Genomic DNA, 27,545 nt, shown 5'->3' with positions numbered 1-27,545 from the left:
GGAATTTAGTGCTGTGAATACATGGGAGTCTTTGCAGCACTGATAAGGGCTGGAACAAGTTGAGACCACCTTTATTTCAAAAAATATCTGCTCCTTTTAAACGTGTAATCCCTGCATTGCGTGCCATGCTAGAGAGTCGGAATATCAGTGCAGCCACAAACCAATTCCATTCTGTGTAGGGAGGATCCTGCTGATGAAAATTGACTTTCTGCTCTTTAAATATGAGCCTACACAAGATCCATCTCTGATATGAATTGCTGTCTCCTGAGTGCTTCAGACTTGTTCTCATTCTCTGATTTTACCGATGTTTTTGGTAAAAAAAGATTTTCAGTGTTGAGTTGAGCCAGTCTGAAAATGGTTACTTGATTTTTTTACTCGGTAAGTATCTTATAGAGTGCAGGTTTAGGATATAATGTAATACATTGAATGATTCAGAATACAAGTATCTGTATTCAGAATATCTATTTATCTGCAGTATGAAAAAATTCATTTTAAAAAATATATGCCTGTGTTGTTTGTTTTGTTCTTGTTTTAAACCATTGCCTACCAAACTGCCACTTTGTGGCATACCACAATGTGAGCTCCCTCTTGTGGTAAACCAATAATCTCAGAGATGAGGATGATGTCACAAAGAAAATATTTTGTGCGATACTGATTAGGAGCCAGATATGACAGCTTGTCAATTATTTCAATAACCAATACTACTTGTTATACTGGGAAATCAGAGATATAATGGCATAAGTGAGTGCAAAAATGTCGGCGCACCCTCTTAGTGTGTTGACTTGGTTGGATGGCAGCCTCATGTTAAACTGGATGTAAATATTAGTGTTACACAATCTATCTGATTTGAGAAGGCATTCTCAAGTGAACAACCTGGTTCATCTGTTGATTCATTTATTCATCCATTCACAGATTCAATCATTTCACTCATCTTAAAGTCTTGTTAGCATCTTTTGCCATTTTCTGGTTAGTGGCAAGAAGCATGAATCATAATCAGAGGTGGAAAGAGTACTGAAAAATTTTAATTAAGTAAAGGTATCTTTGTATCCATCAACAATTCCTCATTAACAAACTGTGTTTTTTGTTCTTTCTATAGCAAACAGTTGTATATTGGCTGTTTTTACTGACAAATGACTGCTGATATAAAAAATGAAATAAAACGCCCTGCTCCACATAATACTACAGTATTAGACTGTAAGGCTCTTGTTTAGTTTTACCAATGTAATGTATGGAATACACAAACAAAAATCATATGGAAAGTATTCACAGCACATCAACTCATAATGACAAAGTGAAAAAGGTTTAATTGAAGTTTTGGCAAATTTATTACAAATAAATGTGGAAAGAAAACATTTCAAGTCAAGTCAAGTCAACTTTATTGTCAATTCTGCCACATGTACAGGACATGCAGAGAATTGAAATTACGTTACTCTCTGACCCATAAGAATAACATTAAATACAAAAACAGTAACAGTAACGAATACAGAGTATAAATACAATTTAAAAAGAAAGGCACAATATACAATTTTAAAAACACCATGTACAAATAAGGGCACATGGTGGAGAGTGCAACATCAGGAGAGTGCAAAAACCAATAGTGCAACAGAGTTTTTAGTTTAAAGTGACGAAGTGAAAGTGAGGTAGATGGCAGACCAGAGCTGCACAGAGTGACTGGTGCATGGTCAGTTTGTGTGATTTAGAGTTCAAAAAGTTTGTGGAGCAGAAGAGGGGAGTGAGGGGAGTGGGGGCAGAGCCGGGAGGGAGTTGAGTTTCCTGACCGCCTGATGGGTGAAGCTGTCCTTCAGTCTGCTGGTCCTGGCCTGGAGACTCCGCAGTCTCCTCCCTGATGGCAGCAGGCTGAAGAAGGTTTGCATTGGGTGGGTGGGATCAGCTGCTATGCAGAGGGCTTTTTTGGTGAGGCGTGTGCTGTAGATGTCTGGGAGGGAGGGGAGAGGGACACCGATGATTCTCTCAGCTGCTCTTACTATGCGTTGGAGAGTTTTTTGACAGGACGCATTGCAGGCTCCAAACCACACAGTGATGCAGCTGGACAGGATGCTCTCGATGGTTCCTCGGTAGAATGTGTGCATGATGGGGGCTGGTGCTCTTGCTCTTCTTAGTTTGCGGAGGAAGTAAAGACGCTGCTGTGCTTTCTTGGCCAGTGCAGTGGTGTTTTTTGTCCAGGAGAGATCCTCGGTAATGTGCACACCCAGGAACTTGGTGCTGCTCACTCTCTCCACAGATGCACCGTTGATGGTCAGAGGAGCATGCTGAGTGTTTCCTCTCCTGAAGTCAACAACAATCTCTTTCTTTCGTCTTCTCCACATTCAGGGAGAGATTGTTGTCTCCGCACCACTTGGCCAGGCGGCTCACCTCGCTTCTGTAGTTAGACTCATCCCTGTTATTGATGAGTCCCACCACAGTCGTGTCATCCGCAAACTTGATGAAGAGGTTGGAGCAGTGTGACGGAGTGCAGTCGTGGGTTAGCAGAGTGAAGAGAAGGGGGCTCAGCACACATCCCTGAGGAGCCCCCGTGTTAAGGACGATGGTGCTGGATGTGCTACTGCCAACCCGTACTGCTTGTGGTCTTCCTGTGAGGAAGTCCAACAGCCAGTTACACAGTGAGGTGTTGAGCCCCAGCTGGATCAGTTTTTGTGTGATTTTACATGGTTTACATGGTTTGGAAAGGCACACGCCTGTCTATATATGATCCCACAGTTGACAGTTCATGTCAGAGCATAAACCAAGCAAGAAGTCAAAGGTCTGTAGACCTCCGAGACAGGATTAGCTTGAGGCACATATCTGGAGAAGGTTACAGAAAATTACCTTTGAAGGTCCCAATGATCACAGTGGCCCACATCATTGATAAGTGGAAGTTCAAAATGTTCAAAACCACCAGGAGCTAGCCTGCCACCTAAACTGGGCAACCGGGGGAGAAGGGCGTGACCAAGAATTCAATGGTCCCTCTGTCAGAACTTCAGAGTGGCCAGACTGAAGCCACTCCTTAGTAAAAGGCACATGGTACATGGAGTTTGCCAAAAGCCACCTGAAGGACTCTCAGACCATGAGAAACAAAACTCTCTGGTATGAATGCCAGGTGTCACCTTTGGAGGAAACCAGGCACCGCTCATCACCAGGCCAAAACTACAGTGAGCATCATGCTGTGGGGATGTTTTTCAGCTGCAGGAACAGGGAGATTAGTCAGGTTAGAGGGTATACAGAGACATCCTGGATGTCTTGACGATTCATCTCATCAGCAGGACAATGACCCTAAACACATAGCCAAGAAATCAAAGAAGTGGCTTCAGAAAGTCCTTGAGCGGCCCAGCCAGAGCCCAGACTTGATTCCGATTGAACATCTCTGGAGAGATTTTAACATGGCTGTGCACCAACACTTCCCATCTTTCAGCTGTGCTGCAAAGAGGAATGGGACAAAGGATAGGTATGCCTCAGATGGGCCCTTACTATCTTTATACCCGCCTCCCAAGTAGGTGATATAATGCTATTGGCAGCAAACAAAAAATCTGAATGTCTGCTGAGGGTTTTAAGTCATTCATAATATATTTGGCCATTATAAAATCCTGTTTTATAAGTCTAAACCTTAGCTAAGCTAGGCTAAGCTAGCGAAGCTATGCATCCCTGTGTTCAAGTCAGCCTCCAAACAATGTTTTGGCTAAACGTAGGCATTAACTATTTAGACTGTTCTTAGCTGTTTAGTTCACTTTTTTCAAACTTTGAAGGTTTCCTAAAGAAATTCACCTCAGTTTAACTAGCTAAGCTAGGCTAAGCTAGCAAAGCTATGCATCCCTGTGTTCAAGTCAGCCTCCAAACAACGTTTTGGTTAAACGTAAGAACTACAATACGGGATTTTATAATGGCCAAATATAATCAAAACAGTTGTTTAGACTTACCAGGGTTTGTCGTTCGACAGTAATGTTTTTTTAAGTAAAGACTTTTTTGTGATTATTTAATTTAGTAGAATATTGTATTTTGAAAGCACTGGGCAGTAGTTTGTATTTTTCACTTTGAAATTAAACATTTCACTATTAGTAATTTGTATGCGACTTTTCATTGATATAGAAGCAAGTGTCCTTTATCATATCGCAATCGCATATCGCAATATTGATCTCAATAATTGCAATATGTCTTTTTCCCCAAATCGTGCAGCCCTAAATATTACCTGTTTATTTTAGTATGATCATTACATATATAAATGATTTTTTAAAATAACTAATAATAATAATTTAAAAAGCATTTCTCTAGGGAAATGTAATATCGTTATTGCAATATTCAACAACAATATCGCATATTTTTCGTGCAGCCCTAACTGTATAGTCAATTCTACTTACTACCGCATGCTTTCAGGCTGCATGTGGTAGCTGTAAAAAGTTTAGGATACAGAAAAACTGATGCTAATTATCTGGGAACATTAGTCAAGTAGTCAAGTTGTCATTTGTGTCAAACAAATTGTGAATTTTTTATAACATTAAAAGAAATTTTGAAGTGATGCGTGGAGCATTATTGTTTGGGTCAACAACCTTTTCGGAAGATTTAATCACAAGTAGCAGAATAACAGAATAAAGAATTCCCTTTCCATTGGTTGTTGTGTTGTCTTCTGCAAAATATGCCACGCGGAAATCTGTGCAATTTCCTCTCAATTCAGATGGATTTATTAGTATTTTTTTGCATTTCATTTTTTACTCAGTAACTGGTTTTTTTTCCAATGTAGCGAAGTAAAATACTTGTCTGAAAATGTATTTGAAGTAAAATTACCTATTTCAAAATCAACTTTAAAAATTACAAATTACTCAAAAAAACTACTCAATTACAGTAACGTGAGTAAATGTAATTCGTTACTTTCCACCTCTGATCATAATGTACTGATCATAAGGCTGTTATGGTTCCTGTAATTGACTCACTACTAAGGTTTAGGGAGAAAGGAGGGGTGAAATTTAAGATTGTATTGTAATTTCGGTTTTGAGCTTGTGATCCATGTCATGTGCAACTGATGGTTGTAGCCCAAAACATAAAAATCGTGATTTAATAAACATTGTATCAGTGAACATATGATAATGTATTTTAATGTATAAATCACAAATACTACTTTCCCTACTGCAGTTATGAAGTTAATAAATGCTTTAACTATGTTAACAAAGGTATTTGCTTAACATATATACTTATTAAGTGGGACATTGTGTGATCTCAGTTTATTAATTAAAAAATAATTAAATTACTTGTGCCATTATGTATTTTCCTGCACATTTGCATAGCCTAGATTTTTTCCCCCTGAACCTGTTTAGTGGGAGAGATTTAAGTGGCTATTTGAAATCAATTTCTCTAGTAATGATCTTAATGAGCTCATCAATTAGGGCTGCCATAACGGGACGGTTCTGTGTGGCTGTGGCTATCACTTTACCTCACTAATTTCCATGATTCATCTATCACTGATGATTGGCTAATATTGTTTTGCTTCTGCTGGGGGTGATAGGGACATCAGCAAGGGTGCGGAGCTCAGGAAATGACTCGGCTCTAGGAGACCAAAGGACCACAATGACAATTAGGATTTCCCTGGGGGATATGAGTGGGGGAGGGCTTTTTAGTGGCCAGGGTGTGTGCAAGAGGCGGGGTCAGTTCTCACTATTCCAAGATGCCTATGCAAATTAGGTCAGTAATGGATTTCAACTTTCAGACCTTATTTACATAAGTAAGCTTTTTAACGGCCGTTCCACTCCATGGATCCCATTATTCAGCTTTATTCAACAATGCTCACGTGCCTTGCCCTCTCATTTGACCTGCACACACACACACACACACACACACACACACACGACTGTGCTGGGTTGTAAGCGTAATGCAGTGACAATAAAACCTGGGTATTTCCATAGGTTCATCTCTCAGTCATGAGTGGTTCAGCAGCAAGATCAGATCAAGTGTTTTTATGAGTCTGACAGTCACCTCAAAGTGTTCAATCTCACCATGCAGGGTAAAAGAGGGTTAGTGATTCAATGTTAGGACATGGATGAGGCTTAATGCTACAGGGTATTTCCTGAATAGATATACTTGGTGAGGATATGTTACATGTCATGAATATCCTGATACAATATGAACTCCAATTTGCTCATGAATTATACAAAACAACACACAATATTTGCAACTTTGAATTAAATCCCTGCTGAGCTTCTTGATACAAAATGTCCAGGGAACAAATTCACGCTAACCTACTAAGAGATTGAGAGAAGGGTTCAAGTCACTGGAACAGAAGAATCATTTGTAAATAAAAAATGTAACTAAACATATGATCAAATCATCCAAATGACCCATAAACCCAACTATTCTTTTTCAATATTAGGGCTAAAGCAAATTAAGAATAACTGTTTTTGTTTTCATTTACAGACTTTCAATTTGCACTTAAGAATGCAAGAACATAACACATTATCATTCATAAAATGACTTACATGTATTTAGCAGTTGCATTTTGCATATTCCTGTGATTTATATTCTGGGAATTTTCTCTGACACTCTATAGAGATTAATTAATGCATGGGTGTATGTGATTAATTGATTTATCATATTTTTTATAGGATCAATTCATTATGTCAGGGTAAATGGTCAAACAACCCAAGTTATTGAAGTGTGTCAGGAGTGAAGGGTCATGAGCAGCTCAAAAACATTAATCAGCAGTCCTTTAAGCGTGAACACCTCAATCACACCTCAAGCGTTCACAAAGCAGCGGCCCTTATCCATAATGACCACCATTCAGGAGATATAAGGAGGTATGGTCTATATGAGGCTTTATGCAAAGTATGATGTGGTCAAAAATCAAAATGGAAGTTGGTGGTTATTCTGCAGACCATCTCACTGCTCACAGCCTGTTTATCCCCCGTAACACATTCTACTCAGATAAACTGCTCGTCTGGCTGAGCCCCTGATCTATGCTTTTTTGGCTCATTGTGTTGCAGGAAGTGATCATTCTTTGCCCAACTCTTGGAGGCTGTCAGAGACAGGTAAATTATTACAGCTATAAAACATCTTAAATACACAGAAACTGCAGCACTATACTTAGAAAATGAAGGGAGCCGAAGGATAAAGCTAATACTTGCTTTGTTCTGCTGCCCAGGCCAGTAGTAAATTTTTTTCTATAATTACTCAAATGTTCTGTCAATGTAAAGTTAATAATAATAATATAGTTCTGTAGTTCATTTTGGATCTGGTTTTTTAATCTCAGTATTATTTTGTCAGAACAACATGTATGAACACAACTGACCCATTTTTTATGTTTTTAACCAAGAGCTGGATAAGGTGAAAGCTTCAGCAGCTCGCAGGAGGCAGGCTGTACATCAGTAGAGCCATAATGAAATGCAAAAATCAGCTGGGCTAACAATTGCAGGCCGCTGTAACAGCTTAGCCTGCTGCTCTGTGGCGATTTGTCATAATCAGTGGCACTTTTCTCATTAGTAAAAAGCCATTACACCTCGACTTTATCAGCGCCTCAGAGTGTTATCATCCAGCCTGGCTGCTTGCACTGGGTGGGTGCTGGGATTGGAATGTGTTTTCTGCAACAAAAAAAAGCTGCCCACACCTTAACCACAGAACTCTCAGTGAAAATGTTGCATGGTTTATTAGAGATGCAAGATCTTCGTCACCTGACTTTCATCAGGTGTTAAGAGATCAATGCAACAGGAAACATGTTTTTTTTAAGTCCTGACTATGTGGAATATGTGTTTGGCTGTGAACCATCAAAATTGGCTGTCAGGAAGAACTAATTTTGATGCCTAATTTACATGGGATGTCATTACTACACTGTACTACATGTCATTACTTAGGTTATCACAAAACTACAGTACATTAAAAACAATAATATAATAAGGATTAGAACAATACCCAACTATAACTAAAACAACACAAATTTGCAGTTAACAGTGCAAAATATTTTATTATTCCTTTTTGGAAAAAAAGACAACAATATTAGTAGATGGTAAAGGTAGAATTGTTTTGTGAGGACTATTAACTATGTTATGTTAATATATGATGTTAAATTAACAGTCAAATAACAATTGCTAGCTCCTACCTTAAGATTGCAGATTTCATTATTAGCTAAAGCCACTAACCACTAATGTTATCTTAAAAGACAGCTAATGTGGCTATTGGCTAATATCTAATAGTTACAACTACATAAAAGTGAATTTCATATAAGCCTGAAACAGGCTTTTTAAAAGTGCAAATATACAATACAGCAGAACAGTCAGTCCAACTGCTTTATTGCTTATAACTGCACAGGGGAATTAGCATGCGAGAAGTAGCGGGATTGATGGCCGCATTCTCCACATTTCATTTTTGGGCAGTGGTGGTCTAGTCCCGAACCGCCAAGGTGCTACCGAGGTGCCACTGAGCAAGGAACCATCCCCACATACTGCTCCCCGGGCACCTTTCATGGCTGCCATTGTTCACCAAGGGTGATTGGTTAAAAGCAGAAGACACATTTCATTGTGTGCACCGTGTGCTGTGCTGCAGTGTTTCACAATGACAATCACTTCACTTTCACTTTTTCAGCCATGTTAAAGTGTAATAAATGTAACAGTTAATAACCTTTCATGGAAAATATTAAAAAGTCGGTGAGTAGTCCTGCACTCACAATAAAAGACATTAATGGATTAAGATTAAAAAAAAATCTAAACTGTGCACATTTATTACTACACCAGCAGTGAGACTCAAGGCCCACCATATTCTGCCATAGTACAATATTCTACCAAAGTGTTGTGGTGCACCTCCTGTTTATTCAACAGCATATCATCTGTTTCCTTCCTTTTGCTCCATTCTCTCCATGCCCCTGATTCTCCATAATGTAGAAATAGGCAAACTAGTGTAATTTGCAAACCCTTCCAGTCTCCACATACCACCTTGCATAGCATCTAAAAAATAGCTCCTTTTGGAGTTTTCTGAAACAACCACACCAGACTGCTCTCTTTATCTACAATATTTAGTCAGCATATCAGAGAATAAAAAAATATGAAAATCTGAGAAAAGTGCCACTGAAATCCTAAAATGATCCATGCGTATACCCTTGTTCTGTACTTTTCACAGTTTTATTTTTATGGTCATGTGGATGTTTTGTTTTTAAAGTAAAATCTTAATGGCCGTCTAATATTTCAGATTTTTCTACAGAGAACACTAAAAACCACTGGTCAGCCCTGGCTGCATCTCTCTGTTGGCATGTCATTACTACTGCAGCCCAGAGTCGAGTGAGTTAATCACAGGGGTACAGCTTTGAAATGGCTCCTTGCCTTAAGAATGGCCTCTGACATCCCCCTTAATATGGATTTTCCGAGTGAGAAGCTTTGCATTATGTAAATCACTGGCTGGAACAGGTGACATTTCTGCTGTGAAACAGGCGCAGCAGGCCGGTCCAGTTGGTATGCTGATTTAGACATTAGTATCTGTCACTGCAGGCCTGTGTGCCTTCATCTGCATAGCCAAATATCACTTTAATCTGTCCCATTTAAGGAGGAATTCTGTGCAGTAAGAGCTAGTATGTGTGTGTGTATATATACTGTGCAAAAGTTGTAGGCAGGTGTGAAAAATATTCTAAACTAAGAATGCTTTTAAAACTGCAGCCTTCTCCTACAGCCAAATATTTAAATTTTTTTATGTATTTTTCCCCACCCCATTTCCGATGTTTTTATGCCTATTTAGGTTGCTTGCCTTTGTATCCATGCTAGAGTTATGGCTGAAATTCTACCATGAAGACCACTTCTTGCCAGACCTCTCCAGACAGTAGATGGGTGTACCTGAATCCGAAAAGGGTTCTGCCAGTTTCGAGCTGATGGCACTGCTGGACATCTTCAGATTTCCAAGGGAAATAAGCTTGATGTGTTTTTGATCTGCTGTTTCACATGCCAACCACTGTACCCATGATCCCCAACATTGCATTTATTTGTGCTTCTTCTAAAGTGAGAGAAATCCCTGTGCAAATGTACCTTAGGAAATTATGCTGGTTTGAACACAAAATAATGATTTGATTTAGATTTTCCTTGCATTTTGTTACATGTAAAAAATTCTAATTTATAATTTTTAAAGGATTCTTATTTAACAGAATTTTTACACCTGCCTAAAACTTTTGCACAGCAACAACAACAACAACAACGTCTCAATGGGCACAGTACTGTATATAAGTATATATCCTCGCCAAGCAAATTCAATTTAAAAGTCTTTGCTGTGAAATCTAAATGGCTGTTTTATATTTCAGAATTTTTCTACAGGACACAATGAAAATGACTGGTCTGCCCTGGATGCATCTCTCTGTTGGCATGTCATTAGTATCGCATTAGTATTGAGTTGATTACAGGGTTGTATCTTTGAAATCACTTCTTGCCTGAAGAATGTTCTTGGACATCCCCCAAATCATTATTATGATTATTTTTAAGTCTTTGCTGTCAAATGTTTTTTTTTTTGTATCTTGTATTTTGAAAGTATTTAGTATTTAGAACATAAATCACAACAATGTTTAACAGATTTTGTTATTGTTGGTTTTGGTTTGTTATAATTGGTTTGAAATTGACGTCCTCAATTTGCATGTGAAATTAACCATACGTCTCCTAATCCATGACTGAACATGCTTTGAGTGATAAAAGAAACTTCTTTTATCAGTATTTTTCTTTGATCTGTTCTATGCTTTGTGTGAAGTAATGATGTGATGTAAGCATAATTTTTTTCTCTGTTGTTGTCCTTCTTCTGTCCTTCTTAATGTTCTTTAAACTAAAATAAAATAAATTGGCATCTACAAACTGAACTTCAATGTTTTGTACATTTACACATATAAAGCAGAAACAGCTATGTCTGCCTAGATGGGATCCACCTTAAATGAGTGCAGAGTCCAAGCTTGACTGGCCACGGCTAATGTTTGCAACCAATAAAGAGCAAATCAGCAGGCAACTCGGCTCATCTTATCACGCAGTCAAAACTGATGATCAAAGAAGTCATAAAGATCCCATTTAATCTCACATCTATCTATCACGCTGATGTCTTTATCCTCTTTTGTGAAGAAGGCTAATAGCAGGCCATTATGACAGACAGAACAGGTCTGGCGTTTACACAGGGTGAATGAAGTGCTTACTTTGATGTGACAGGCCGATCAGGGAAGACAGGCCATCAGCACATGGATCAAATAAAAAGAAAAACATCTCTTTTACTCCACTGCTACACTCATACATTTTGGCATCCTCTGTAATTCAAACTTTACTAATTGCTCACAGCCCCAACTGTCAGGGGAAACAGTTTCAGGCCCAGACAAGGGTCAGACACTCTTCAGATATTTTTATTTTATGTGGGTGGAGCTGAATGTATAAAAGTGAGTATTAATTAACACTAACCCACCTCTTGGTTTCCCATAATTCCTTCCTTAGCCAAGGGAATATCCTGCTTGTGCAACAGTTATAGCAGCAATTATCATAAATTTCCCTCCACAGCAATTAACAATAAATATGTCCAGCAGGGCATGTGTTTAAGTGTTATAATTAAGCAAGGTTCTTTTGTTAATTAGCCCATTGTGCCTCTTCGCTTTTTATGCTGCTCGTCTGCTCCTTATGGGAGCCATTTAATTCAATTAGCGCCTTAATTAGATGAGCGGCGTGTTCCTGTGCTGCCATCCTTGTTAGAAGAGAACCATGTGATTAGCACAGACAGCTCAGCATGCAAATCAGAGAGCGTCAGCAGACACTGCAACACACTGCCACTCACGGCTTTATTACACACACACACACACACACACACAAACATAAACACATACATCATAAATACACACTGCACACACACACAAATACATTTATAGACACACAAAGTCCATACTCATGTAGTAACAACTGCTTTTTCCATAGTCCTAAACTTAATCTCAGGAATCTAAATAAAACTATTGTGTTTCCTTTAGTTACTTGAATTTTTGCAAAAAATATAAATGTTAATCAGTTTATGTTTATGTTAATCAGTCTGCAGGTTTAACTATAAAATACACATATCTTCACAATTTTGTCATTTTTACACAATATGATACACAATAGATTGATGTTAAAAACAAACAGTTTCAGTGTAAAAAGAAAACAGAAAAAAATAGCATTATATTGGTGCTATTGGTCCATACTTGTGTAAAATGAGTGATTAAATAGCCAGGGTTCAAGGGGGATCTCTGAGATAAAGTGTCTTGGCTCCCAGGCATGGTGATGGAGGCACAACTGATCCCTGCTGACTCTGATAAGAGCACCCATCACGTGACACTGAGGGACAAACTTCATTAACTATAATGGAGAAGGACCATTCCAGCCTGGCGTGATGCATGGCAACAGAATTCAGTTTTCTCAGTAGTACAACTGGAGATATTAGTAGATCTTAGACAACATGATGATAAGACTCATACATGAGGATCCATCATTGGTGGATCAACCACTATGCTATGAATTTGTTTTAATTCACTATGCTATGAACTGCTATGATGTAATTCAATTCTAAAAGTTTCTGAAATATCAGTTCATTAAATAGAACATTTATGGCAGTAGTGTTATTTACTGATGAAACGCGCCAAAACTGAACCTGTGTTCTGTGTAGATGGCGCTGTACACTATACAATTTTGTGAAATAAATGAACAATGATTTTAACTAGTGTTTACTCCTAGCTAAAAAATAACTACATCCTGTTGTCATGGAGCAAACCAACAGAAGATTTCCATTTGGAAAACAATCTCCCACAGAGACAGAAATCTCCCACATCATGACCCATTCTCATCCTGCAGTGTCAGATCTGGTGTTTTTACTCCTGGCCTCCACATAGAGTATAAATGACTTTTACATCACTGGTACAAGCATAAACAATATGATATTATAGGTTAAAAAGGACAGAGCAATACAATTTATAAACACAGAAGAATTAATCAGTTTTATCATTAAAACTGATAAAAATAACATTAAAAAACAAAGTATCATCAGTAATCATAGTCTTCTTACTGTTACAGTAATGTAGCCTTTAAGCGATAAAAGCATGCATCGTCTTCTTAGTGTCCACCTTGAATAGTTGTATTTCAACTATATAGCTAAGGTGAAGTGATTGTCACATGTGATACACAGCAGCACAGAACACAGTGAAATTTGTCCTCTGCATTTAACCCATCACCCTGAGTGAGCAGTGGGAAGCCATGACAGGCGCCTGGGGAGCAGTGTGTGGGGACGGTGCTTTACTCATTGGCACCTCAGTGGCACCTTGGCAGATCGGGATTCGAACCGGCAAACATTTTTAGTAATATTAGTAATATTGTGTGAGAAATTTACAAAGATTTCAGTTTTGAGTGCAGCAGTAGATTATTTTATGCTAGATTTAAGTTAAATGTTTATACAATATTTGTTTTACCAGTAATCACAAATGGATATTTCATTTTTGCAACCTGTTTAGTTGAAGTGTCTTGTCAAGAAGAAATTTCCTTGTTTTTTTTTTTTTCTGCCAGACGACGTAATTTTACAATTCTGATATGATAAGGGCAGATGGAAATGGTGGCGAGTGTGTGACCCTATCATGTTTCTACTAACATGCACATTAATCTGTTTCAGACTGTTGTAAAGATGCGAATTTTTACTGCTGCCTTTGTTCAGCAGTATACAAAACAGTCAACAAAAGTCTCTGATAGAAAGTGTCTTTGCCATCACCATGCCTTTGCTGCCGCCTTTGCACACCAAAACACCCTAAAGCTGTCTGTAGGAAGCAAGTAACTATTGAATGTCCTCACTGTAGGATGAACTTAATTAAGAAATATCTTCTAAAGAACAAGTCTTTTGACTTCCATGAAGTATGTTTATAGATCGGATTCTAGTGAATCAAATGAGGGATTTCAATGATGTATATTTTAAAGCACTTATGTAAGTGGCTCTGGGTATCTACCAAATGCTGTAAATGTCAATGTTTATACACCACTTATTATTACTACAATTTCAAAGTATTTTGCTATATATGTATCCATATCAATAGTTAATATCACAACATATAATGGGACAGTTCCTTCCATATGATGCAATCACTTCATTAACTCAAGGAACACATAGTATTTGATCTTACATAACTGCCTTTTATACAATAGAGTAAAAAAGTATTGTATGTGTTGTAACTACTGTCTGGTCACAATTGCCTTCAGTCTAGCATGCCTACTGTCAGAAGATGATGGTCTATTCTTGTGTCGAAGCAGTTTCCTTCAAGGTTGACAAATGCTATTTGTACTCCTGTTACCTCTTATATATCATGTCTATTTATTTATGTAAATCGTTTCACTTTACACTGGTTAATAAAATAGATATTTGGATGAATTTGTTGTTAATGAACGATGGGATCTGGGTGTTACTATTTGAGAACTGAATCTATAAAAACTCAGTGGGGGATGGGGGAATTAATGTTGGTGGTCCCTGCAGACATCAGAAGCAAACACAAAGGTCAGCAGAGGTTTGGACCCTCAGAGGCAAGGTCTTCGCCAATAGAAGCCAGGCTCATTACTGACACCCACAGCAGGACAATCACCTCTTAAAAACAGGGGAGAGAAAGGAGAGGTCTAAAGGGTGGACGAGGGGAGCCAAGCCGACTGTCAAAAGAGCTAAACAATGGAGTGGGCTTGTAACTATCCTGCTTGTATCAGCTGATAAATGGCCGTCTCTTTAAGGAACTTATCTCTTTAGGACTCACGGCATGAGAAATGACATCATTTGTACTGTTTGCCTGCTGCCGGAGTCAAGCTGGATCCATTTAAAAGATACGGCGATAGCGTCGACAGCACTGGACAGGGTAATTGCACAGCCGCTACCGAAGTATAAATTACATCACGTGGAATGGCAGGGCCCCGAATGCCAGGGAGGTGGGAAAAAAATCTGACAATTCACTACCTCCCTCCAGCCCTCTGCCGCTTATCACTGCTCCGCAGAGAATAAAAAGGAGGCAGGGGGAAAAATTAAGTATTGATCAAATTAACAGTTTTACCAATCCCTTAACAGAGAGCACAGAGAAGAAACTGGCGGACAATTAAATTCCCCAGACAGTATAAGGCTCCTGATAACACCTGACCCCCAGAGGAGCCCTGGAGCATCAGCAACGGATAGCGCATTCTTTGTCTATTCCCAAACACACACCTGGAATTTCACAAATGATTCTCCTGAATCTAACCTGCCACAGGCAGATGAAACATATTAGCTTATTATTTTTCCACTCCATAAAAACCCAACAATTACAAATCAGACATAAATCAAGATTTTCTGATGCACACTTGAAAACAGGAATTGATGCATCTGTCTTTGCGGTACTGTCTCCAGCCCTCATCCACATGTGGAGATGGAGCGCTTCAATTTGGAAAAATTTTCCTCCCCAATGTTCCGGAAAAAGGAGCTCAGTATTCCGAGGGGAGGCCAAGAATTTGTTTTTCTGCATGATGGTTTTTATGTTTCTACAGCTTGATCTCAATTTACATGTATGTCCAGGGTTATGACTGCATTAGCGACAGTGGGGCCATTAAATCAGTGGAGTACAGTGTAACCTTCAGCAGCCACGCTGCACGGCACACGATCAAGCATTAAAATGAGCTTTATTGGCTCTGGTGTATAAATAAACTCGCTGTTGATTATGTTGTTAATTTGTCATGACCTTGCATTACCCTCAGATGCTCAGGCGCGGAGGACAGCAGATGCACCAGACCATTTTTATATATATATATATATATATGCGCGCTGTATGCTGTTTTATAATGCAGGTTATGCAGTTACTGACTGAGGCAATTAAAATTCTAGTATAGTCTAAAATACATTTGAAAATAAAAAATACATTGTTACTATATACACTTACCGCTTACTTTATTGGCTATTATTGATTGTTTACATGAATAGCTAATCAGACATACACAATGCATTCAGGAATCTAGATGTGGTGTAGACAATGTGGGGAATGGGGGAAAAAAGTTAGTTATGTGACTTTGAATGTGGAATGGTTTGGATAGACCTGAGTAGGACTAAACTGTTGAAAAGTGAGAGACTGAAAGATATGTGAGGTGTCAGTGCTAGTAAAATATGCCTCTAACTATGTTAATATGATTTAAAATGTAAACCACGATTGTGTCCCAGAGCAAGACACTTTAACCTGAGTGTCTCTGGGGGACTGTCTCTGTAACTACTGATTGTAAATACGTACTGGATAAGGGTGTCTGACAAATGCCAGAAATGTAAATGTTTTTTTTTCAGGCACTGCTGGAATGGTGAAATGAAAATCTGGACCTTTTATTTGAATATCAGTCTGCATCTGAGAGGGCAGGAGTTTGTCCTCCTGGTTGTCTGTGACAAGTCTAGGTCACTCATTACTCTCTTGGTTGCTCTCAAAAGATGTCTGATATGGGCCTTTGGGTGGGAGGCATTTGAGAGCTTTGTGGTTAGAGGAACTTCTACTCCTGCACCATAGAGAGCATCCCGTCCGGAAACATCGCAACCTGGTTCGGGAACAGCACCATGCAGGACAGGCGAGCCCTAAATAGGGGGGTTGTGTCAGCTGAACGCATCATCTGTACCAAGCTCCCTAAACTTCAATCGATCTACAGTAAGCGGTGCTGGACCAGGACCAGGAGGATAGTGAAGGACCTCAGCCACCCAAACAATGGAATGTTCTCTCTGCTGCGAACAGGGAAGCGCTTCTGCTCCATGAAGTCCAACACAGTCCAAACTTCTTCCCTTCCCTATATGAGCTCTCAACCACAACAATACATAGGACAGAACACAAATACACTCCAGCACTTTCAACAACTTCTGGACTCTACCCCCCCCCCCCAGTCCTTTGCACAGCTTCACTTTTCACTTTACATACTTTACACATTTGCAGATCTTGGCCCCACTCTTTACATATAATTTATGTTTAAAAACATACATTTGTAATATTTGTTTATATTTAACAGGTTGCAAGAATGTAATATCCATTTGTAATTACTGTTAAAACCAATATTGCATAAACATTTAACTTAAATCCAGCATAAAATAATCTAATGCTGCAAACAAAAAGGAAATCTTTGAAACCTTTGTTTCAGAGCTTTGTGAACTTCTCACACAATGTTACTAATGTCTCAAGAAATATGTTTCTTGAGACATTAGCTACAGTATATAGCTGAAATACAACTACTCAAGGTGGACAATCAGAAGACGATGCATGCTTTTATCGCTTACAGGCTAGATTACTGTAACAGTAAGAAGACTATAAACCATAAACTCAGTCTTCCTGCACAGGATCCTGGCTGGTGCAGGGTGTGGTGGTGAAGCAGGGTTTGATCACTGGCTCGGGCTCTGGCTGATCAAACACACACCCACCACCATCTCCAGCAACGCGCCCAGCCCCCGGTGAGAAGTATCCATGGTGCCTGGCCCCTTCTCCGGAGCAGCAGGTACATGCCAGCTCTTTTTAACATCCTGTGGCTTGTATTTTGCTCCTCGCTCTCAGACGGCAACAAGATTACCACCATACTCACACATCTGGCTGGGTCAGCGTGGGGCTGGGGCACATCCCTTTGGCAGCGGGGAGAGACATACAGAGAAAGATGGGTTATCGGTACTTCCTGGAGAGACGGAGCGCCACAGAGCCATGAGCCCTGAGAGACAAATGAGGTCCAGGAAAGCCCCCACACTGCCAGCAGGGTCGTTCAGTGAGAGGGCCTGCATAAGCCCAGAAGGCACCACCCTGGGGTGCAATAAACGGTCGGTACAGGGAGGATTCGGGACTGCTTCCCTGCATGGTGCTGGGAGGGGAGTTGGTTGCACTGCTGAGAGGGACTACATGTCACCAAAAAGCACCAACCAGGAGTGCAATAAGGGTCCGCAACGCAGGAGCATTTTGTGTGCAGGTTGGAGGGACCGACGGCGCCATGCGGGACGACGTCTGAGAGCCACCCAGAGGGTCCGGGTTCTCCAGTGGGAGCAGGAGCCCTTTGGTTGCTGCCATCCACCCCGCCTTCTCCACTGATGGCACTGCTAGGGCTCCAAAGATGTAGCCAATGGAGGGGGGCTCTGTCAGGATTAGGTGCACCTGGAGACGCACCTGGGACCAATCTGGAGTGCGCTGTTATAAGGTGCTGTGGTTCTGCCCATCGGGGGCTGCAACATTCTTTGTGAACCGATTTATTTTATGTGCATCGTTTTTCAGCTCTATCAATCACCACATGCCTGCAGGTCTGTTTATGTTGTTCACCCTTTTTTTTTTTTTTTTTTTACTATTTCCAGCTCTTGTGCCTGGTTTTGTTTCCCTTTAATTGTTAATAAACGTTTCCAATGATGTCCCGCCTCTGCACTTCCTTCCCCCGCCAGCTCGCGGTCATGACAGATGTACATTGACATTTACATTTAAGGCATTTGGAAGACGCCCTTATCCAGAGCGAGGGAACGTAGCAGAGGGGTGGTGTGGGAGAATTTGGGAAGGTTGAAGATCAGTCGAGCTGCTGCATTTTGTATGAGTTGTAGAGGTTGGATGGTACATCTCTATGGTAGACCAGCTAGAAGGGAGTTACAGTAGTCCAGTCATGAGATTACTAAGGATTGAACCAGTATCTGGGTGGCCTGTGTTGACAGATAAGGACAGATTTGTCTGATATTATAGAGAAGGAATCTACATGGGCAGGAAAGATTGCTGATGTAAGTCGAGAAGTAGAGTTGGTTGTCTATTGTTACTGTTGTTGTAGAAGGAGAGAGCTGAGAGTTGTCTGGGTAAATAGCAAGATCCTGATGTGGTGAAGAATCTGTTGGAATGAATATTAGTTCAGTTTTGGTGGAATTGAGTTTGAGGTCATGGGCTGCCATCCAAGATCTGAGGGAGGAAAAGAGAAGATGAGTTGTATATCGTCGGCATAGCAGTGAATAATCCATGTGAAGAAATTACCTCACCAAGTGATCTTGTGTAGAGGGAGAAAAGAAGAGGACCTAGTACTGAGCCTTGCGGGACACCAGTGGAAAGTCTATGTGAGGCAGAGGTGGATCTTTTCCAAGTCACTTGGTAAGATCGCTCATCAAGATAGGGAGCAAACCACTGAGCCCTGAATTCCAAGCCTCCTCAGGATAGACAAAAGTGTCTTGTGGTTAACATGTCAAATGCTGCAGAAAGGTCGAGGAGAATGAGTACAGAAGACAGTTTTGCCAATCTGGCCGCATGCAGCTTCTCAGAAACCGCCAGAAGGGCAGTCTCAGTAGTGATAGCTGCACTCAAGGATTTTAGAAAGAAATGAGAGGAGAGAGACAGGTCTGTAATGTCTGTAGGATCAGTGGTGGGTTTCTTTAGGATTGCAAGAACCCTGGTTGTTTTAAAGGCAGATGGTACTTGGCCATATGTGATTGAGCTGTTTATGATATAAGAAATGAAAGGGATGAGGTCAGGAGAGATGGAGAGATCAGGCTTTTTTTATTATAGGATTTAAGTAATGTGTTTAAGTAATGTAGAGACAAATCCAGTGCTTAGGATTAATGGAATACACCCAGTAAATGTTGATGCAATCACCCCTGAAATAAAAGCGTCAAAAGCATTTATTGACATGGTTCCAGTTCATTATGCAAGTGGGCACAACTTTTTTATATCTTAGGTCTCCCTAATGTTTATTTATTTGATGCGTTTTTTTTTTTCATGTTGAAGTCAAACGTGAATTACTTTTATCTTACAAAAGGAAGAATTTGCAACATTTTGAAATAGTTATTTGCATGAAATGCATTATTTACAGGTAAATGGTTTTACAAAAGCAAACCGTAAACGCCCAAGCACTTTGTTGAACAGTGATTAAATGTGATTTGTCATATGACAGGTTATTTTCCCCACCCACTCCAAAAATATTTAGGTGAATAAATATGTTTTTAATGTAAAAAATAGAATGCAGAAGAATTAAAAATGGAAAATATGAAATTTAGGAATCCATAGGCAAATACTAAGTGTGCCATCCATCCAGGCGGCACCACAAACAATCGAAGAAAAAAAAGTGTTTCTCAAATTAATTTGTATGAATGTGACTTAATATGAAAAGAACAAGGCCACATGAATTAACCTGTGTAGCAAAGCCTATTAAGTAGTATTAGTAATAATAGTAATTTCCGATGAGGCCACTGCTAACAGGGCCAATAAACATGTTTTTAATGGGTTAGTAGGCTACAATGAGTGCAGCGCACACTGGAAATTCAACACCTGACTACTCTGGGAGTAAATCTAAGTATCTGAAATGTAACATCCACACTATGCACATTATTTGAGGATAGAATAGAATAGAACAGTGGGGCAGTGGTGGCCTAGCAGTGGTGGCCTAGCGGTTAAGGCCTAGGTGGCCTAGCGGTTAAGGAAGCGGCCCCGTAATCAGAAGGTTGCCGGTTCGAATCCCGATCTGCCAAGGTGCCACTGAGGTGCCACTGAGCAAAGCACCGTCCCCACACACTGCTCCCCGGGCGCCTGTCATGGCTGCCCACTGCTCACTCAGGGTGATGGGTTAAATGCAGAGGACAAATTTCACTGTGTGCACCGTGTGCTGTGCTGCTGTGTATCACATGTGACAATCACTTCACTTTATTATTATTATTATTAGAATGCCTTTTATTGTCACTATATGCATGTAAAATGACATTAAAAGCAGCTCCTTCAGTGCAGATATATATGTAAAAAATTGTGCAGAAAATACAAATATACAAATAAACCCAATACAATACAATAAGGGACAGAGTCTCCCATAATGTGCACAATAAAATTTCTAGTTTTAGTCAAGTTCTTACAACTTGAATACTAGTTCCACCTTTTTTGGCACTGATTCTTGGATTAATTGTTTCTCCTCATTCCATCACAAACTGACCACAACCAGGTGGTCCTGGTAAGAGTTCAGACAGAAGAGTGAAAATAATTATCAAGAAAATGATCAGAAGCCACTTTTAGACAGCTTAAAAATACTGAAATCAGCAGACCTGTAATTGTCCAGGGAGATCAAAGGGTCCTGATGAGATCCTGATTAATCAGATTAATCATGAAGAAAACCCCTGCCATGCTGAGCAACAAATTCCAAGATTTGAAAGGATGGAAGGATCCCTGGCTCAGGCTCTGGCTGATCAAACTCCACCCTCAGTCTCTGCAGGAAGTTCCGAAAACTCATTCTGTCCATATCTCCCTGCTGCAATAGGGCTGCGCCCCAGCCCCATGCACAAACTGGCCCACAGGCATGTGGCATACACCGTTTCCAGGTCAAGTTCAAAGTGAAGTGATTGTCACATGTGATACACAGCAGCACAGCACACAGTGCAGTCCTCTGCATTTAACCCATCACCCTGAGTGAACAGTGGGCAGCCATGACAGGCGCCCGGGGAGCCGTGTGTGGGGACGGTGCTTTGCTCAGTGGCACCTCAGTGGCACCTTGGCAGATCGGGATTTGAACCGGCAACCTTCTGTCTACGGGGCCGCTTCCTTAACCGCTAAGCCACCACTGCCCCAAAATGTCCCGCAAGTTCACAAAAATGCCACAGGCTTTTAATAGCAGTCCGGACCGGGCACAGTCGATGTGTCCAGGTGCCATCAATCCTGACAGAGCCTGACAAGGGCTACATCCTCTGAGCCCCAGCAGTACCATCAGTCGAGGCGGCGGGGCGGACGGTGGCAACCACAGGGCTCTTGCCCTGCTGGGTCCTCCCACTGGTGGCCCCGGGAATTTAAGTTTAGTTTAATTTCAGTATAACTTTTTTATATACAGCGGGGAAAATAAGTATAGTGGTAGTGGTAGCGGTTGTAGTATTGGTGCTAGAGAAATAATCTGACTATCAATGTAAGCGAGACCTAAGAGATGGTCGTCAACTTCAGGAAGAAACCAACTACCACTGCACATTGATGGATCTGCTGTCGAGATTGTCTTGTGTAAAGTTGTGTTAAATTAGTATCCAACAGATCAGCATTTCTATCAATAAGGAGATTTCTAAGAGAGCTATTGACACAGACTTGGCCTGAATTGCTCATAAGCAATGCAGATGACTGGTCTCTCCACACAAAAGCTATAGAAAAGCCAACAAAGGCTTTTCTACAAAGTATTAAATAAAGTGTGTTTATAATTCTTCCCTGTGTCATTTCACTTTATTTATGACTCAATTTGTATACTGATTTGTTTGTGTGAGTTGAATATTTGGCTTGATGGCTACATCTGGTGGAAATTTTGTGACAATAGCCCTCTTAGAAATCCTCTTACGGTAAAATGCTGATGTGTTAAATTCTTATTTTCCCTGCTGTATATAATTTGTTAATTGCACTATGGGGGTCTTTGTGAAACAGCATTTAAGACACTGCATACTGTTGTATTATTGAGAATACAATTCTATATAAAATCTTGAGACTCCACTCTTTGAATGTTCCTCTGGTCCAACAGATTTTCTGAAACAGAACCCCTGCTTGCCCTGCGACCATTCTTCCTGCCTGCTGCTTCTATTGGACTTTCTTCTTAATTCTGTCACCAGCCTGGCTACGCATCCTCTCTCAAGCATGCCCCTTATACCACCTTCTCCAGTACAGCACAAACTAACACACACTCAGCTTCTGCCAGCTACAGAGACATGTCTGTGCATGCGGCCCATGGGTCGCAAAGTTAATGTTTATTAGTTATGTTTAGTAGTTACTTATTTAAAAAGGTAACTGAGTTACAACTGAGTTGAATTACAAGGGAAAGTAGATTCAAATGTTAAAATATGTGGGGTGCAAGGCTACATCACCTCCTGTCCTTAGCGGACCTCACTTTAGCCACACTTCTATGTTCTTGGCTGCTAGTTTTGATGAAGCATGAGATGATGAGAGGAGCTTCATTAGATTTGGATTACTCATTACCGACGTGGATAAAGACTTAGTTCCTGGGAATAATGTAAATTTCATATTATTATCTTTAATTCCAACTATAGAAAAGTCATGTCTGTATTTCCACTGTAAAAAATTATATATATGGACATGCACAAATATGGGAATGAGGACAGAGGGTGGACAGATGTTAAATATATACTGGCATTACTGACGGCTAATATTAGAGGTCGACTGTCAGAATCTCAAGTTTCAATCTTCTCTTCCTGATTTTCACAACCTTCTGTTATTTTTCCTGCTTCCAATCATTTATAAACTCTAGTTGTAGTGAAATTTCCACACTCTTATTCATGGGCTCTGTTTGAAAAGGTTAAAAGAGTGCATGCTGAAGGCCTGCAGTCAGCTCATAGATCCAGGCATGATGGCAGGGTTATGATGCCTGAATTTGTTTCAGCTGTGAGGGGAAGAATGCTGACACGTTTATGGAGTGCTGGGGTTAAAGGGCTCTTCGCTCGGTGCAGTGGTCAGCTGTAATTTAAAACAATGAGCCAATGAAGCCACACTCGTAGGGCTCATGGGGACCTAGTAGCTCAGCTCAGAACAGGACATTACACAGTACAGCAGGCAGCAGATTGTGTGAGATTACCACTGCACCCCAGCTGACATGTGGCGGTAATGCCTCCGTGTTCAGTAGTCATGGCCCGTTGGCCCGGCTGACCAGTTGGGACAGTCCACATTCTGGAGAGCTGCATCCCCTCAATCAGATTCAGTGTCATTAAATGCTGACCTCCATAAAGGAAACTACAATCTAATGACAGTATGAAACAAATGCCATTCATCATCACTGCAAAGCCCACCCCACGGCCGGTCACCCGAACCACTGCAACCTTTATTTTATGCACTGAGGTCTAGTCCACCAAGTAACACATTATCCACATAAAAACCCCTTTTTGTTCAAACCACATCAGTGCTCAGACCCCTGCCATAGAAGAGTGCTAAAAGTAACCAATGTCCACCATCTCCCAGCGAACTTCACCAGATAGTGAATAAATCGGTTGTGGGGACTCAGAGAGGCATGCTCGTAATGGGATGCCAAGAGGATTTTTATGGGCATGCCCCAGATGCCTCGGACAGCCAGTCGTAAGCAGAAGTTTGCTGGCACTTCATCTGTGACGCTGTGGTCATTTTATATATGCTATTGACCCACCTTCATTGATTCAGCCAAATGTATCACACAAATCATTTTGTCCCCAATCAATGGAGAAATCTTGTGGAAAATTTATATTAAAAGCCTCTGGTTTGCTTAAACAGATCTCAGACCAAGCATGGTGAGTGTTTTGTTGATTAATTGAATTAAGTTAAATATGAGCATAGCCAGCCCATTATATTATGTATTACTAAATCATCAGCTGCCACTTATGATTGAAATGGGCTTTTCCAAGCAGCAGGAGCCGTGTTGAATAAATCAAATGTGCATTGTGCTGCTTGCATACCGGGACTATCCATCCTTTTACCTGCATTCATTTGTCTGTGTGTGTGTGTATGCATGTGTGTTATCAAACCTCTCTTAAGGTAATATGACTTCTCGGAAATATGTTGATATTGTTAGCACAGATAAAAATGAAAAATGGTGCAGAACATTCCGTAGTTTGCAGAATCAAATGATCTTTGCCAGGTGTCTGTTACAGTTTTTTTTTTTTATATATATATTTATATTGTTGACAGTGAAGAAAGAATGATTTCTCGATGCAGAGCTCTAATGTTTTCTGGTTTTAATAAGAAGCCCTATGTGAGCTGGGCACTCCTGAAGGGCAGTTGATCATTTCTGTTTAATTATGTGGGGTGGATTTTGGAGTAGATAACATACCGTTATCTTCTAGTTGAGAGAAGGATAGAAAGAGGATATCAGAAAGATAAAGGCCACTACTGATGTGCAGATTGCCACTCAAACATTCTAACAGTTTAAAGATGAAAAAGTGCTACACATACACATTATGAACTAAGTCAAACATTAATAATAAGTCAAAATCATGGGACAATGGTTGGCCTAGCAGGTAAGAAAGCAGACCCTTAATCGGAAGGTTGCTAGTTCAAATCCCAAACTATCACTGAGGTGACACTGATCAAAGAAAATGGGCCACGCCCATGCACACCACAGGAAATGTTAGAAGCAGACTTCAAGCAAATAAACATATAAATTTTATGAAATAGATGACAGTGCTACCATTATCTGCAACATGGGGACAAGCCCCAATGGTCCCTAATGTGGAGATGCCACTGAGATGCTGTGCTCAAGGCCCAAGTGAGAACCCCAAGAAAACAGTGAACAAGCCAATAAAAAGCCAATACACAATAACAAAAGAATAGCCTTGTATAGCTGCTGTGTAAAGAGAAAAAGTTAAGGAAGGAGGGAGTAATTTCAAAGCTGCTGGTTTTTACCTTTAACTCATACCAACATTTTATTATTTCACGATTATTAATATGGTGGTGAGTTTCAGTCTATAGCATAACTTGCACTTTGATCGAAATGTGCCTTCGAGAGACATCCTTGATGCATTACTTCCAGAACATATTTAGGGTTTTAAAAACAATGTCATGTTATAATTCATAACATATATTATGTTTAACTGTTTAAACTGTTTAAATAGGCTTATGAAAGTTATTGTCATTCTGAAACACTGCAGCACAGCACGTGGTGACACAACAAAATGTGTCCTCTGCATTTAACCCATCACCCTTAGTGACAAGCCATGAAAGGTGACCGGGGAGCAGTGTATTTTAATACTCGTACTTACATTGGAAAATATTCTTTGTAGTGGAGGAGAATAAATGTCTTAATGAAACGCATTTCGCTTGCACTCACATTGAAAACAATGAACTGAACAAAAATTAAAATAAGGTTATTACCAGGTTATTTTGACAGGATAGGGATCCGAAGCCGATGTCCAAATGAACACAAAAAGCTTTCTGCCCTTTCATTAACACGGAAAACTTGTGAGGTGGCCTGAAGAGGAGATAATGCCAGAGAACACAATGATTAGAAACAATAGGCAGGTATACATATACATGAACATAAAATAGGTACAGACCAGAAACAGGTGGGATAATCACACAGACAGCATGCAGAAAAGGGTGTGGCACCAGGACTTGAAAGTATCCCACGATACTATCTGTTACTCCTCTGTTAAATGCAATACCAGGGTTGTCATTTCCAAGTCATTTTCGAAAACATTGCTGGGGCCAGAATCAAGAACACTTGCTTGCTATGTTTGTTAGTAGGTGCTAATTTGATGCTTTGTCTGTTGCATTGAAAACACAGGCTTCTTTTTATTGTTTAGTACCAGTTCTGTCACTTATAATCTAGGAATGGCTGTTGCACTGTTGAATTTGCTTAGGAAAGCTCTACATCAAGCTCTACATGTTTAAAACGCAGTCTGATAAAAAATATCAGCGACAGCGACCTAGCTTTGTTGAAGTTCTACACTGCAGGTCCAAAAGAAAACAGTAATCAACTGGATTTAACAAAGCAAACTTAAGAGGCTCCCATTAGATAATAAATGCATGATAATTATATTTCAGTTATTTAACCCAAACTGAGGCAGTGAGTAGCTTCTCATGTTGGAAGTCCTGTGGAAAATTTGTTAATCAGTTTCGCAGATTATTGTACAAATTTCACAAACTATTGACATGTGTCAATCAAACCAGAAGATCAGGATGGATGGATGGATGGATAGATGGATAGATGGATAGATAGATAGATAGATAGATAGAGGTGTGTCACCGGGGTTGTGGGTTGGTGTGTACGTTGGGGCCTGGTCCTGGTGTGTGGGCCTCTTTAGGTGCAGGGTTTGCGTTGGGTGGTGCTTTGAGCCCCCGATCCTTTCCTACCCACTCCATCATACCAACACACATGTATGGCCTTGAAGTGCAGGTGAATTGCTTAGACATTGAGGAGCCAAGCTAACACCAACTGCAGTTTGGCAGAGGGTTGTCAGCTCCATACTCATTACCTTGTTTTAAAAGCAAGAACGAGCTGGCCACCCAATCGGGGTCTGGGCTGTTGGGCTTCCTTGCTGCTGCGGTCAACAGGATGGCCTACTTGCCTCCACCCCAGGGTGAAGGGTGACAGTCTCTGGGGTCTGGAGTGGACTGCCCCTCTCAGGGTGTTGGTCCCTGGATCTGGGAGATTAGAGTAAGTAAGGGGAGTATGCTTGTGGGTACCTGCTTGTCTATGAACTTCAACTCACATTTCAGGCTCCCCCAGGGGTGGGAGACAATAACCCCCTCCTCAACACTCCCTGGGTGTCAGGGCTGTGGATCCTCACATGAACTATTAACCACCTACATGGAGAAACCCTATGGGCTACATGGAGAAACCCAATGGGCAAGGTTGTGCATGTTGACAGCACAGATGCACATAAACACTTTAATGTGTCAAATGTGTTACCGACAGGCTGGGGAAAAGACATTTTCTCATTACTCACACTACTCAACTTTGTCATTTGGGGTCTTGACCCCATGCACTTTGTGTTTATTGTTTAAACTTTCAGGTTAACCTTGCATCCCTTTATGCATTGTGATAGCCACACACTTTCAACAGTGTAACTGGTCTGAATGCAAACCATTTTCTAGAACTCAAGTGCGATCCAGCCAAGCTCCAGCCACTCTGTAACTCTGTTACAGATGTTAGAGTGATCAAATTCCACAAGATCAACAATTGATACAATCCTGGAGTCAG

At 40.5% G+C, this 27,545-nt stretch overlaps 1 protein-coding gene and 1 long non-coding RNA gene across 6 annotated transcripts in view; one reads left to right on the top strand and one right to left on the bottom strand.

The window, feature by feature from the left end:
• uvssa (UV-stimulated scaffold protein A) overlaps positions 1–10,738 on the top strand; it is a 90,319-nt gene extending 79,581 nt beyond the window's left edge. Inside the window, exons 16-17 of one of the 5 annotated variants that reach the window (XR_003751815.1) lie at positions 6,960–7,004; positions 9,691–10,738. The gene's annotated coding sequence lies outside the window, so the exon portion shown is untranslated. The remainder of the gene's footprint in view (positions 1–6,959; positions 7,005–9,690) is intronic. The other 4 variants (XR_003751816.1, XR_003751818.1, XR_003751817.1 and 1 more) reach the window with 4 other exon arrangements.
• Positions 10,739–18,793: 8,055 nt separating this feature from the next.
• On the bottom strand, positions 18,794–27,424 carry LOC114802905 (uncharacterized). Its single transcript, XR_003751821.1, has 3 exons — positions 26,818–27,424; positions 25,715–25,811; positions 18,794–18,832 (listed from the first exon to the last, which is right to left on the bottom strand). It is a non-coding gene; the product is annotated as an uncharacterized LOC114802905 (long non-coding RNA).
• Positions 27,425–27,545: the final 121 nt, after the last annotated feature.

Source organism: Denticeps clupeoides, chromosome 14 (assembly GCF_900700375.1).
Source record: "Denticeps clupeoides chromosome 14, fDenClu1.1, whole genome shotgun sequence".
NCBI lineage: Eukaryota > Metazoa > Chordata > Actinopteri > Clupeiformes > Denticipitidae > Denticeps > Denticeps clupeoides.
This window is presented reverse-complemented; position numbering and strand designations above follow the sequence as displayed.